The sequence below is a fragment of the Balearica regulorum genome, chromosome 5 (assembly GCF_011004875.1).
Source record: "Balearica regulorum gibbericeps isolate bBalReg1 chromosome 5, bBalReg1.pri, whole genome shotgun sequence".
Lineage (NCBI taxonomy): Eukaryota > Metazoa > Chordata > Aves > Gruiformes > Gruidae > Balearica > Balearica regulorum.
In genome coordinates this window covers 58,432,047-58,446,495 of record NC_046188.1, presented here as the reverse complement: position 1 = coordinate 58,446,495, position 14,449 = coordinate 58,432,047, and the positions used below count along the sequence as shown (strand labels likewise).

At 40.3% G+C, this 14,449-nt stretch overlaps 1 protein-coding gene across 8 annotated transcripts in view; it reads left to right on the top strand.

Annotated features, from left to right (window-relative positions):
* The window catches only part of DENND2B (DENN domain containing 2B), a 181,956-nt gene that overhangs the window by 79,526 nt on the left and 87,981 nt on the right, over nt 1-14,449 (top strand). The window lies entirely within an intron of this gene.

Sequence of the window (14,449 nt, the reverse complement as noted above, 5' to 3'; positions counted from 1 at the left end):
CTAAGAAACACTGTCCTAATAAAAGTTCCAGTCCATCAGAAGGCAGTGATGTGACTGCACACAGTGATGCAGATGCCTGTAGATAATAAGATACCTTTCACTCCTGAATTAGTACAGCAAAATGGCAAGAAGGTTAGAGTCAGTTATTGCTCCCTTGTCCTTCAGTTTACACTGATCAAAGGCAGTGTTTTGAGGACAATAAGTTTTCTTTGGGCGACTCGGCTTTGGCATATTGCTTTGGTATGCAAGTAAACAACTCACCTGCAACCAATAAGTTCACGTATCTGTGTCAGGAGGAGTCTTGTTCTCAGCCACAGCCTTTACAAAGTAATGCTGACTGATTCAGCCTGTGGCCTTCACACAGGACAAACCCATCAGCTCCTCTCATCCTGGGACTGATGGTTGCAAAAGTCTCACTTAAATCTGCAGTTCCACTAGGGCAGCCTTGTTATGCTTTGAATGGGAAAGTTTAGACAAAAACTAGACTCAAAACAAGACTTTAACCCCCCATTATAAACAGCATAGAGGAGGAATGTGCAAATAACTGGTGCAAATAATAGTCTCTGTACTGCAGTAATACCTTTGTGCTAGGTATTGGACATAGAAACAAGGAAGATGCTCTTTGCCTTACAAATTTCAGCATGTAACTATGTAAGGCATTAAGTACACTGCAGTAAAATGAGTCTATGCCCAGAAATGAATGTTGCAGAGGAAAAAAAGTATTGGAGGTCCTATTGATCATTGGACGCTTTGGGATAGGACCACGGGTTGTATCAAGGTCCATGAAATGCTCCGATTGCTTTGGCCAGGCCAGGCAGCACCTGTTCTCGCCATACCTGACTGTGAGGGTACCACACCTGAGAAGCTGTACCAGGGTTACTCTGAGCTGACAGCAGTACCGTGTGTGCGTAGGAGACTTATACTGGGAGAACTTTGCTGTTGCAAATACGTTAGTAAAGACTGTGATTCAGGTGAGTACATCACAGAATTACAGTTTGATTTTTATCCACTTGAAAATGAAATGTCAGAGGCAGAAAGTTGCTGTATTGGCAGCTGCCAGGTAGAATAGCTGGCAGGGATGGAGAAGTTCAAATAGAGAAATTGGGGAGTTGGCTTTGATCCTAGCAGGGAGCTGTAGGTCAACTTGAAAGTGATGCTGAATACCGGCTTGGTTTGGCATCCCTGCCATTGTATTCTGAACTTTTCCAACCACAAACAATGGAAAAGGGAAAATATAAACTAAACTCTGACATTTTCAGGATGGAAGCAATGGAAGAGATATATTTTTTTAACAGTTTCTTTCTTTTCTGTTTTTATTTAAAGGAAAACCTCTTTTTAATGACACATCTCTGCTTTGCATTTAAACACTCTGGGTTCGTTCTGGGTTGTCTTTCCATATTTCATGCACATATGACTGCCTCTGCATTGCCTTCTGTATCTAATAACTTATTTCTCTCTTTCAGCAATCTGCCACATCTTCACACTTATCTATGCATATTAATAAATCACAATAATTCCATGCAATTTGCATGGGATGGCCTCATCCTGATTACCAAAGGATAGGCTAGCTTACAAAGTAGCAGTGAATTAATAATCAAGAGCCTTAGGTAGAACTCTGCCCCTAGTCTGTGGCATTGTCACACCCTTCCCATGTCTAAAGCTTTCATTAGGTTGATTTGCCTTTCTTCCTCCTGCTGCTGTGCTCCTTTAACTTTTTAAATTGTGCTGTTTACTAAAGACATAGATAACCATCATCCATTCTAGTGTCTTTTATTAGGCATATTATGCTGTGTTAAAGCTCAGCAGAAATGGACTCGATATCCTTGTATGCTTCCCAGTCAGTTTGTGCGTTTGGCATCTCTTAGTACAAAACACTGAAAACATAAAGTAGGAGGGAGGGCGGCTAGAGGAATTTCTAGCGAGATATTCGTATGTGGATATTAAAAACAGATCCCTAATGATATCTGGCATTCTCAAATTGTTTATCATCCTTCCATCAGTGCAGACAGATTGGTGGTGGGAACATGGGTCTAGGCTTTAGCAAACTTTGGGCCTACTCTTTTGTTTTAAAATCTTTTTCATTCTGAATAGCTTAGAAAGTACTGTGGGATACTAAGTTATTGGATAATAACTGTCAAATAAACTGTCTTTCCTTATCATTGCCATCTGTTTTGATTAGAATTTGTCAGGAAAATATTTTGTAAGTACAAGTACGGACCTGAAGCTAAGGAAAATCTTTGAGTTACTTGCGTGACAAGGGAGGAGATGAATAGGTTGTCATGCACCAGTTCTCCATCCATTATTTGACCTTATGTAATCTCCTTCACCTGTCTTTGTGAAACCCTGTAAGAGGATGTTATTTGAGTCGACCATGAGGATTCTTCATTTTAGTCAGACTGTAAATCAGGGGAGTAAGTGCTGGCACAATAAAAGTTTAAGGCTTGCAGGATTTACTGCGAACATGTTCAAAGATCTATTTAAGCTAAACAGTCATTCTCTCTCTTTAGTATGGCATTTGACTGGGGATTTGGAAATCTGCAAATATACTTTCTCTATACTTTGTGAGAATAGAGTTTCAGTAAGTGCTGATACTGGCATAACACAGGTGTATTAGTCTCCTGGTGGCTAAGACATCTTTTTAGTGTTATTTTCTTGTCATTCTTAGTTTTGATGGGATTTGTTAGTGCAAGACTGTTTGGTTGGACTCGATGATCTTAAGGGTCTTTTCCAACTAAATGATTCTATGATTGTAAGACACAAGGTATGTTTCAGTGATACCGTGTCACCATCCAGTTCAACCTTTTGTGATTCCTTATGGGACAGAAGCAAATGTCAGTAAAGTCTATAGAAGTCTTTCTAATTACTTTGACTGTGAATGAGACCCTTGTAGAACATGGATTTAAATTTTAATAATAATAATCTTCAGTGGAAAGGAGGTGCCTACAAGTAAACATCTCTACAACTGCATGATTTGCAAGCATCAAGATGCTTGCAGTAACTAAGATCCTCTTGGTCATCACTGGAGTGTGGATCCACTGGTGTGAGGCACCACAGCCATTTTTCCACCAGAGTTGTGCTAATGGCAGTTTAGGAAATGAGGGAGAAACAGAGCAGACTGAGGACATTATTTGGGAGACTGGAAGTCTCTGAGATGATGCATGGAATAGAGACAGTAAATAGGGGAAAAAACTCTTTATTTGATTCGTGTTAGTTCTTAAATGGAAAGAAGTTGACAGGTTGAAAATCAGTTAAAAAGACTTCATGCCACTTCTCTGTGGCATGGTTTTAAACTATGGAACTTACTGCTACAGGATGTTGCAATCTGACAAATTAATGGAAGAAAAATCTACCGAAGGCTTTTAAACCACACAAGCAAAGTCCTGTGAGTCAACAGACTCTTAAGCTGGTTAAGTAGCACTGCATGCTCATCTTGTTCTTGCTGTTTTCTGTAGGCACCTGTGAACTGTCACGGTCAGTGACAGAGCCTGGACTAGGGATGCTCTTTGGTCCAAGCCAGCGAGGACATTCTGATGTTGTTTGGAACAGGAGTCAATTATAGGAAGCGAATATTAGAGAGTTTGTAAAAGGATTGTTATATTTACATAATGAGACTTCCTGGCTTTTGGTGAACTTCAAGGACACAATTTTAATCCTTCCTTGTGAGTCACTGAAGTGAACGCCAAGGAACAGGAGGTTAGGAAAGCACCTTACGTGTAGCTGAAAGTGACTTCTTAGTAATTCTGGCAGGAAGCAGCTCTGTGAAATCTTAACTCTTCCACAGGAGACAAAGGAGCCCATAGCATGCTTGCAACTAGTGCGTGACCCTTTTGCATCAAATGACTACTTGGTGTGATTGCACCATGCTTAAGAGGATCAGTGTAACTCTGAGGAAACCTGAAGAGAACAGAAGTCAAAGAAAAGGCATAGCGGTGTTTGTAGTGCTCTCCCCACAATGTGGCTTGCTTTCCCCTAGCAAATGATTTAATATTTATGTGGAGGCTTTGTGTTCTATGCAGAAACGTTATTTGAATTAATGAATTAATTTATAAAATATCTGTCCTAATCTTGTGTTTGCTTCAGTGCAAAGGTAAATGTAGAAATGACACTACCAGCCCTTTTTGTCTTAATCACTTCAACACTACACTGTATTAAAATGGGCCTATAGTTATGTTTATGAGGTCATGCTATACTTAACAAAATATAGGTTTCAAACTTGTAGTCTGTTCAGTCTAATAAAGGAGAAAAAAAATTCTGAAGAACATAATTATATGTTAATATATCATTATATCTCAAAATTGCAAACTTAGTTTGAGATGCTATATATGATAAGTACCAGTCCAGAGCTGAAAAACATTTAGATAAGTGTGGCTACATAACTTCTGTAAATCATTCCTAATGTCTTCACCCCTGTCTAACGTGCCATCTCTTAATTCAGGATCTCAAGGCCTATTTCGTACACTTGAGTCTTCTCACCTGCTGCAGTATACTACTAGAGTACAGGAGGTGTTTGTTTTTAGAGGAGCCCATCAATTTACAGTTTTTTATCTGAGGGTATTGCATGAGGTGTAAGTAATTTCAGAATTTAGAGATACAAATTTCTTCCAACGTATTTGTAAATGGAAGAATTTCTCTTTGCCTCCAACATTTTTTGTGTCACAAGCTGTGCCTGACCTATGAGTCCCACCTTGAGAGTTGGATGCAGAGCTGGACATAGTAGAACTGTGACCCTGCCAGGAAGTGTTGGATAAGAAACAGAATAAATACTATAAGAACACATTTTTACTTTAGGATAGGATTTTTAGATAAATTATCTAATTAAAAATGCTTAAAAATATGCCAGTATCCTTCTGCTGTAAGCACAGAATATATCCCTGCAAGCAGGATTACTAAGACATTGATTTGATGTACTTTCTTGATTAATAGCTCTTGGCTAAATTTCTGATAATCTTGAAAAAATGTATACACATTAATACCTGTTTGTGTAAATAGAACACTTAATGTAGACAAAAATAGGAAGATATTTTCATTATTTAAGCAATACATGCACTTTACAAGATATCTCAGAATAACGCCATTAGTTATTCTCAATTTCTTGAAAAGCAAGGTGATTGTCCTTTAATTTCTTACAGAACAGTACAAAGTCTATCCCATGTAAAGCACATTTAAAATATGTGCATATGACTTTAACAAATCAAGACTTAGAAGTGAGCTTTTGAAAGCTCTAGCACATTTGTATACTGTTTACAATGAACAAAAATCAAGTTCACTGCAAGCATTTACTAGCATGGTGACTTTAGTAGTATACATATAGAGGGACTGCCATAATGACCTAGAACAAACATCTTTTTAGTTTAATGTCACTGGGCTTGATTTGGGAAGACAGCCAAAGCAGAGACCGATCCTGGTTCCAGTTGGCTGTTCGTCTGAGGAAAACTATGTCACTGGAAGCATGTGAGTTTCATCATGGATGGGATTTTGTGATGTGGACTGTCATCTTTCCACCCAATCTGCACAGGAAAGGTGTCGTCTTCACTGAATTGGAAAATGTTCTCTGGCTGAGCAATCATGATTTAATGACATGATAAACTGAGGGTGCTGATGTTGGTGGGTCATATAGCAAGGCATCAAGAATTTGTGCTAGCAAAGGATTGCATCTGCAAATTACTGTGAGCACAAAGTTGCAAGCTGTTAATTTCCCCGTCTAATAATGTTCATAAAACTTCTCCTTTCTAAACATATTCAGTTGGATCTTTGAATCAAATATACTCTTGCTTGATTAAAACTGAAATGTGATCTCTGAGTCGTATCTCTCCTTGAGCTGGGTACCCACAAACCTCTAAAAATATGCTTTGTTTTTTATATTCCAACAGTATGTGAGCCCATTCCTGCTGTCACCAACAATTTGTCAGCCCCATTAGTCTCACATGCACAGAGATGTGTTTACACTGGCTTTGTGGCTCAGACCTCCTTCAGAATTTAAGTTAATGAGACAGAATTTTAATTGGCAGGAGCTAGCTTACCTGCAGTGAAGGCAATGGAGATGCACCACATAAAACAAATGCCTAACTGGACTAATATAACTCTAGAGATACCGAAGAGGTGTTTTGGCTGGATTGTTTATAATTCTTTTTAAAAAAATCAAAGAAAACGACTTCATTTCCTAACCAAGTGAGCCCATGGGGTAGTGTTATGTCTGGCTTTATCATGAGTCTAGGATTATTTGCTCTTGTTATTCGTAGGTAAGATCACTGTTGTAAATTCAGAGGGAATGTTCCTCAGGCTGATGCATTCACTTGCTGCTAGCTAAACCAGAGGCCAGATCTGGACCTGCTTCCCCATGGCCTCGGCTTCTGCAGAGCCATTGTCAGCTATGTAGAGAGGAGGCCAGATGCTCCTCTTTTGGAACCAAGGGGTCTTTGCCCATGCTCTGTGCTTGCTTCTTGCTTTGGGGTGTTACAGATGACTGCAGGAGGTGCAAGGCTGTGGAGGATTGATTCATGCTGTTGGCAGAGCCATCAGAATCCTGGAGCAGTATTCTTGTATTCGGCTTCCAGTATCCACCCTGATTCTTTTGTTTGGGAACCTGGTAATAATCATAATTTGCATAAGCAAATAAAGCCTCTCTTGTTTGTTTTAACAGCAGCAGTCTTGATGTTTGAGCATGGCAGAACACAGCAAAGCTGGGCTGTGTAGGAGAAGTATTGCTTGGGTTGGTTACTAGGACACGCATTGCTTAGGGTTGGTTATGTGTCCCCATCATGCACATATGTCCATGCTCAGCTACTTCATGTACACATCAAGGTCTTGTGCTTTATTACTGTGTTTCTCTGATGAAGGCAGAAACAATAAGAGCTTTAAGAAAAATCTTAATTAAAGGAAGACTTTGTGTCTGTGTTTTAGCCTTAAAAAACTGAGATGTACAACCACTTCCAAATCAGTCCTAGTCAAGCCAAATTCGTTCAGTTTTACAGCAAATAGATCAATTTATTTATTTTTAGGTAAAATTAATTCTTGGTCTACGTTAATAAACCCAGCTGAAATAGTTTGTTTCCTTTGAAGAAAGGATTATGTGGTTGTGGCCTAGGCAGAGGACTAGAAATATTTTGCCTTAGGAATTGAGACCTTGAGAATTTTTAAATAAAAGAACGTGCAGATATGTCTGGCATTGGGGTTAAGCAGTGCTCTGCTGCTCTCAGTGCTGGAGTGTGGGCAGCAGAGGCAGTTATTTGCTCTGCTGGCTTGTCCTGGGGTTGTTCTATTCCCTTCCCTTTCTACAGTAAATTTTTCATTTCAAAGGTGATCTCATGTCAGGAGAAAAAACCCGTCTGTATAGGGAGAAGTGTTGTCTTCAGAGAGGCAACGCCTGTGCAGTACTTTGCTCTCATTTAGAGACATCAGTTCATGGATGCAACTGTAGTGCTTTTTGCTTGCCGTTACCTGATATACAACAATATGATTTTAACTTAATTCGTGTAATTTGAATCCTTCTGCTATTGTAACTCCCCACTCCTAAACAGAAGAAAAACTCCAAACCAGTGCCTTCAGCTCTATGTTAAACTATAGACACTGTCCAAATTTATTGTCAGGTCATTCGTCCAGATGCGGCCCAGTCTGCCTGCGCTGACAAATGAATTATCTGGCGACTAATGTGAAAGAGCTGTGTTCATGTCCGGGGCTGGGTGCCTCGGGGGCCAGATAAGGCAGGCCAATGCAGAGCACCTCCCTCGCCATTACCACGACAGAGCATGGTGAGGGACAGAACTCTGCCTCCGCCTGATCCAATTGTAAGGAAAACATTAATAGAATAGTCAGATAAACACAATGCAGGTTTTTGTATTTACATATTTCATGTAAATATAAATGTAAAGACTATGGTATTTATTACCTGAACTGAGTTTTCTGAACAGAGAGCATCGTGAAGAAAGCAGTAACTTGGAAATCAAAGGATGCATCTTCAGCTCCCTGTGTTGCTCTAAAACAATGAGATCTTGGTGTTATTTGAAACTTGAATGCATACAGTTTTCCTACTAATTATTATGTGTGATTGCCATTGTCTTAGCACAATTATGATAATGTATTCTCTCATCTCTTGCTCTTTCTTTGCTAAGTATGTGGACAGTGTTGCTGCTTCTTTCCCTTTTGAGAGTGGCAGCATTTCAATTACAGGTGAAAGGCGGTCTCTGCCTGGGCTCTCCAGTTAGTCGCGTGGTTTAGAGGAGTCTCCATAAAACATTGGCTATAGATATCTATAGATAGCTATATGACTCTTCACACTTGGATAAAATTTTCTGTGTGGATGATGTTCCCATCTGTGCTTAATAGAAAGTTTAGTGGGATGTTTGGATGCCAATTCAATTTATGTTATAATGGTATGTTGTGGGGAAAAAATGCTGGTGCGTTTGCTGTTGCCTGAACTGTGTGCTGAAGTGCTTACCAAAACCACCAACCAAGAGTGGTGTGTCTCAGGGAGAACCTTTCTCTGGAGGAGACACGCAGGTGTAGGTGCAGAAAACAGCGACAGAGAAGGCAGTGGGTCTAGAAGTGGTTCATGGATTTTCACAACTTTAGGGAGATTTGTGTGTGGTTTGGTAGGTTAGCGGTTGCCATTTCATGCATATTTGGGTGTACAAGTCCTTGTTTTCAAGGGATTCTGGTGGGGGAGGAGGGAGACCAGCTTGGAAAGGAGAGCGAGCTATGTATGTCTACAGCAGGGAGCCAGTCTTCATTTTATAAATTTTAAAATAAAAGCTCCTTTTGCCCCATCAGTTGTGGGGTAGCCTGGTCTAAAACAGCTCCCAGTTTTCCCAGTCAGAGCAGCCCTCAGGGACTTTGTTAGAGCATCAAGAGGCTGGTGGTGTGAGTTTAACTAATGTGCTCTTGAGGTGTCCCTGCCTCTCCTGGCTGCCTGTGCCAGGCAGCAGATGGGGCAGAGCCTGGACCGCTGGCCTCAGCTGAGGGGGAGCTCCTGGCAGCTCAGCCTGGCTTCAGGCAGTGAGGTGCCCCACACTGAACTGCTCAGATGTATTTTTCCTGACAGAAGTATTTGCCTACTTCTCAGAAATGCTAGTGATAAACTAGCTCCTCGTGAATTTGTGAAACAAACCCCATGGAAAATGTTTGTTACTTTAAAAAAGAATCAAGTTTTAATATTTTGATAGTGATCTTGAGAATAGGAAGAATAGTGGTTCAATAAAATTCTGCTGAGAGTAAGCAACATGCTAAGTTATTGGAGCTATGATGAGACACTGCTTTGCTTTATTTTTTTTTAAACCATTGAGGTTTAGAAAACAATACAAATAAGCTTCAGCCAAACAACTGTGGAAACCGAAAAACTGATGTGAAATCTATTAGCAAGCATTGTACTGCTTTAAAAGCAGAAACAGCTTGAACTGTGCAGCTGACAAATTTTCAGCAGGTCAGTTCCCAGCAGCGCAGCTACATTTGGTTCAGAAAAGAAGACAAGCTGTTATTTACCCTGTGAGGTTGGAGGTGCATTTGGGACCCAGGGCTCTGGCAGCTCAACTCTAATCTGGGCCATGGGAGGTGGGAGGGCGCCTACCGTCAGAGGAACAGAAAGATCAGCAGTGGCAACAAGTCAAAACGCTGGTTCAAATGACCCTGACACTGGGAAGTGCTCGATTACAGGCTTCGACTTTATTGCTGTCCTTCATCTGGTAAGCGGCATTGGTGGGTGCTGATTTCCGATGGTCTGAGGTGTGATGTTCCCCACTCTCACCATGCGCAGCAGCGACCTCGGGGAGGTGGAGCAGAGGGCGTATGTTTGAAATCTCTTCAGCAGGGTTGCAGAAATATTCTTGTAAGCACAGAGGTCTAGTGATATAAGAAAAGAATGATTTATAAGAAGAGGTAACAGCTTCTAATTAGATCAAGAGATAGAATTGAAAAAATGGGGCTACTTTTGAATACATCCTTTGTGCTTCCTCAAACAATTGGGGAGGGATTTTGCTATTCCATTTCTGTTGTTGGCTCTTTTGTTTCACTTTAATTATAGATGTGTGTTCAGGAAGAAGCATTACTTATTTTACATGTATGTGTCAGTTAGGCAAATCACTTTTTCTTAGAAGTTATGTTAATATATTGCTCCTATCTGCACAGATTTTTAGGAAAAAAAATTTGATTGCATTTTGCTTTATGCAGTTTCAGATCAAGTTTGCTTTATTATTTCTTGGAGACTGGAGGAATGCTCCCTGGCATATTGCTTCCCATTGTAATTTAATTCTCATGATACTTCGAATGCATTACGCTTTTATATGCAGCAAATCATACATCATCATTAAAATTGCCTTTTATCTTCTATTAAGGTTTATATTTGCTAAGAGCTACTTAGATTAACACTGCAATCTTTATTTGTTTAATCACTAAATTTCATTAGTGTACTTAGTAGTACTAAGACCAGAACTAAACTGTTATATATTTTTGCAGCACATTATTGCATGGTTTTGGGAATGTTTCTGATGTCTTTCTAGTGCTTTTACTCCAATGAGATGTAGTGAATAAAAGCAATGAGCAAGATACTTGCTAAAACACTTAGGGGAGTGCCCATCAATGTGGTATCAGAAAATCAGAGCAGGAGTCTTATGTGAATTTGTTTTTTGGGTGGTGATAAGAAGTCAGACAGAATGCCACAGGGGATATAGCGTAGGAGATATGTGCAAAACATTTTTACATCATAATACAAATATTTCAATTCTTCTGGAGGAAGTTGTTTTTGAGAATGAAAATCTATTGCCTTCTGGACCAGGAAGATGCTGGCAATCTCACTGAAAAGACCAACAAAGATACAAGTCATGAGGATTACTAATGACGTTTCATGTTCTGTGAATATCTGCCCATTAGGAGCTGGTCTAAGACCCCCATCTCTTTACACTTGAGCTGTTGAAAAGCCATCAGTATGGGAGAACAATTTCCGTTCTGTGCCCTAATCAGCCAGGGTTTGAATCAGTGGTTTCATAATGAAAGAGTCTGTGTTCTCTTACCAGTTTCCTGCACTGTTTAGTTATCCTAAAAAGATATTTTCCACTAGAGCAGAACAGAAAATTAAAAGAAGACATAGCAGAATTTGTGAACAGTAAGATTGAAAGGAAGATCTGAATGTAATGAAATAAATATAAGTGAGAGAATTATTGTACATTTCTTCCCTGATTGGAAAAAAAACAGTTTGTCCAGAAAGCCAAAGCCAGAAGTACATTGACACAGCATCCTCACAGTCTTTTCACAGACTTTATCCTCTAAATAGCATAATGACTATTCGCCAGGTAATATTGCGTGCAGAAACTGGGAATTAGCTAAGTGCTTGATTTGGTCTCCACATTGAGCATCACCCTTTTATTCTCACTTGAGGAATGTTAACAGCAAATGGCCTTTAAAAGCAAATGAAACTGTAAGCATTTGCCTGCAAGCAGGAAAATAGGAGCTAATGAAAATACACAAGTGCCATCCATATTATTACAATGCATACATGCAAAAATGCCCATAGTGCCTAGGAGACTTTGAGCAAGAGATGTGTCAATGAGAGCCCTCCATAGGAGAGCAACAGGTCTGGATTATTCTAGTGTCACCATCAGCATAGAGAGTGCAAGGAATGCACTCTCAGATCACTTCCATTTTGGCCAGCTCCTGTATATAGAACTGGCCCTAAAATGAGGTCTTAAAATAAGGGTGTGCCACAAGGGAATATACTAAACATGCACCCACTGGAGCTGTTGAACAACAGGCAGCAAGGTGCAGGTATCTTGTAGGATGAACTTCAGTATTGAAAGCACGACTAAATATAACAATAGCAAAAGATATGATGTTCCTAATAGTAAAATATATTTTTTTTCTTTTTAAATTCATTTATTAAGCCAATTCATGAAATTCTATTGTAGTCAATGGGAATGGCAGTTCCTGTGACAACCTGACTGCTTTTTTTGGAGTCTAAATATCTTGTAAGTTTGTTATAATCCAGATATGGGAATTTTGTCCAGAGTGCCCAAATGTTACTCTTAAAGCACTTTGTTAAAGCAATATAGAAAAGAGTTAAGTAAAGGGGAAAAAAAGGAAATATTTTATGATTGTCATATTAATGATGAGCTTTGATGCATGTGTGTTAACATAGAAAAACCCTGGAGTAAATCAAAGGAATTAATTTATTTTTTTGTCTCCTTAGCTATAGAAAGAAAATGTTAGGATCACAAAGCAAGGCAACTTCTTCAGTGTAGGCTGTCCACAATACTGTGGCTGTACAGCAAGTACACCTTTATGGCAAACAATTAACAGCAACTAATAGATGGAAATGGTATTTTGCATTTTGGATTCATAGAATAAGCCCCTTTTGCATCAGAATTTCTCAGAAGTAATCTTTTTCCAGGTAATATAACTATTTGAACTGTGAGAACCGACTTCGCTGCAGTGGCAGTTGCACAGAAATGCTCTGCGTTTCAAATTCCGCTAGCAAAACCTCAGAAGGTCTTTTTTCAGCTAATGCTGGCAGGCAGCTGGACTGCTGGTACAGGGGACGTCTGTGGATTGGGATGGGGTAGTAATGACCATGCACAGGTATGGGCAGTGTCAGTTAATCCTCCCGTTACTACAGCACATGTAACTCCAGCTGACTCCCCTTTTCTTTTGTGCAGCGGGACACTTACCTGGGGAAGCTGCAGCTGCACGGCAGCTGAGGCCATGAGGACTTGTCAGCACAGACAATTGAACAAATGCCCAGTGATCAGACTGCTCTCACATGAAACCTCCACCTCCTTGATTTGCTGCTGAGTTGGAAAACCATTTCATGTCAACATAGGCAAATAGGGGAGATGGCAGATAGCCTGTGTCCATTTGAAACTGCTGGCAGAGACCTGAAAGCATTTTAATGTGGATTTTTAACCTCTTCCTTTCCTGTCAAACAGTACTGTTACCCATGTGGACTTGCAGATGTGTGTGGAGTCTGGCAGGCTTGTTCACCGTGTCTGCATGCACGTGGTTTGGTACCAGATACAGCTTCTATGATTTCTTTACCAACAGGCAGCTGGATTGCCTCAGTTCAGAGGTTCAGGAATGAATTGTAAACTGTTGCTCCCTGCAACTTTAAAATAAAAACCCAAACAAAACAAGTTCTTTTCCAAGCCATGGGCAACCAGGAGGAAACTTCTCTCGCACACCTGTCCCTTCAAAGTCAGCATGTCAGATTTCAGGGAAAGGCTTTGCTACTGTTAGTTTTGTTAAACATTAATGCCAGTTTCCTCCCTTTAAGCATACAAAGGGACAGAGGTTTGACAAACGCACTCAGACCGAGTGTCATTTGTTGCTTAACAAGTGAAGCAGGCAGCATTCAGGAAGCACAGAAGCTACGGCAGGGCACGAGGGACTGAGAGCAGAATTCCTTAGTCTCCATTCTGCATCCTCCCAGGAGGGAAGAGCTTCTGAGTAAGTCTGGGATCGGTAGGCTGAAGCAATCACAGTTGTGTGCTTGTCAGAGGCGTGAGAGGAGGAAACTAAAGCAGACGAGAAGAGCATGAAGTGCCAGAGTACTGAACTCTTTAATGTCCTTTCCTGTAACTGGTTTTGCAGTAGATGGGCTCTCTGTTTGTAGGCAGGAACTTGACACCAGCCTTCTGCTTACTAAAGGTAGTGATAATAGTAGCTTTATTTTCTGGAGTTTGCAGCTGTGGTGTAGGACAAGGGACTTTGTGGGACTAAACCTCATTTTTCAGCCCCTCTCTTTCCCTCTTCCCCCTGTCTCTTGCTCTCAGACAGAACCTAATTCCTCTGCCTTGCTAAATGCATGTTTCTTGTCTAGTCTGATGAGACTCCTTTTTCTCCCTCTTTGATTCTTAAAGGTGACTTTTAAGTTATGCAGCAGTATTCATACCCATGCATTCTGTCACTGCTCTATTCCCTCCTAGATATGCCCCTGGATGACAGTGTCTATGAGGAACGACACCCTTTTTTTCTGTCATACTTGGGGTGCATACTTTGGACATACTAAGCTAAATTTGGTTTTACTGTTCAGAAAGTGTTAGTCCATTAGGAAGAGGGGATACTTATTCATACCTCGGCTAAGCATGGCTTACAATGACTGTGCTTTTCTAAATGCTGGCCAACTGCTGAGATGGAAACCTGGCATTAAATGCAGTGCTGCTGGCACACTTTGTGTGTTGTGTTGGTTTTGATGCCTGGTCTCAGGTTTTTTTGTTTGTTTTGGTTTTTTGTTTGTTTTAAATATGTTTTCTAAGAAACTTACTTTCTGTAGTATGAGACAGCTTGAGGGCTTCTTTTCCCACTGAATAAATAGCAGCAGTCTTATGGGTTTGTGCTTTTCAAGAAAAAAAAAAATCAGTATTGCAGGCCAAACTCTGTGGGGCTCTGAGGGATGTAACTTAGGGTCAGAATCTGGACTTCAATTTGTTGCTTCAAATATTCATTAGTTGAGAGCCCATGGGTTACTGCAAGG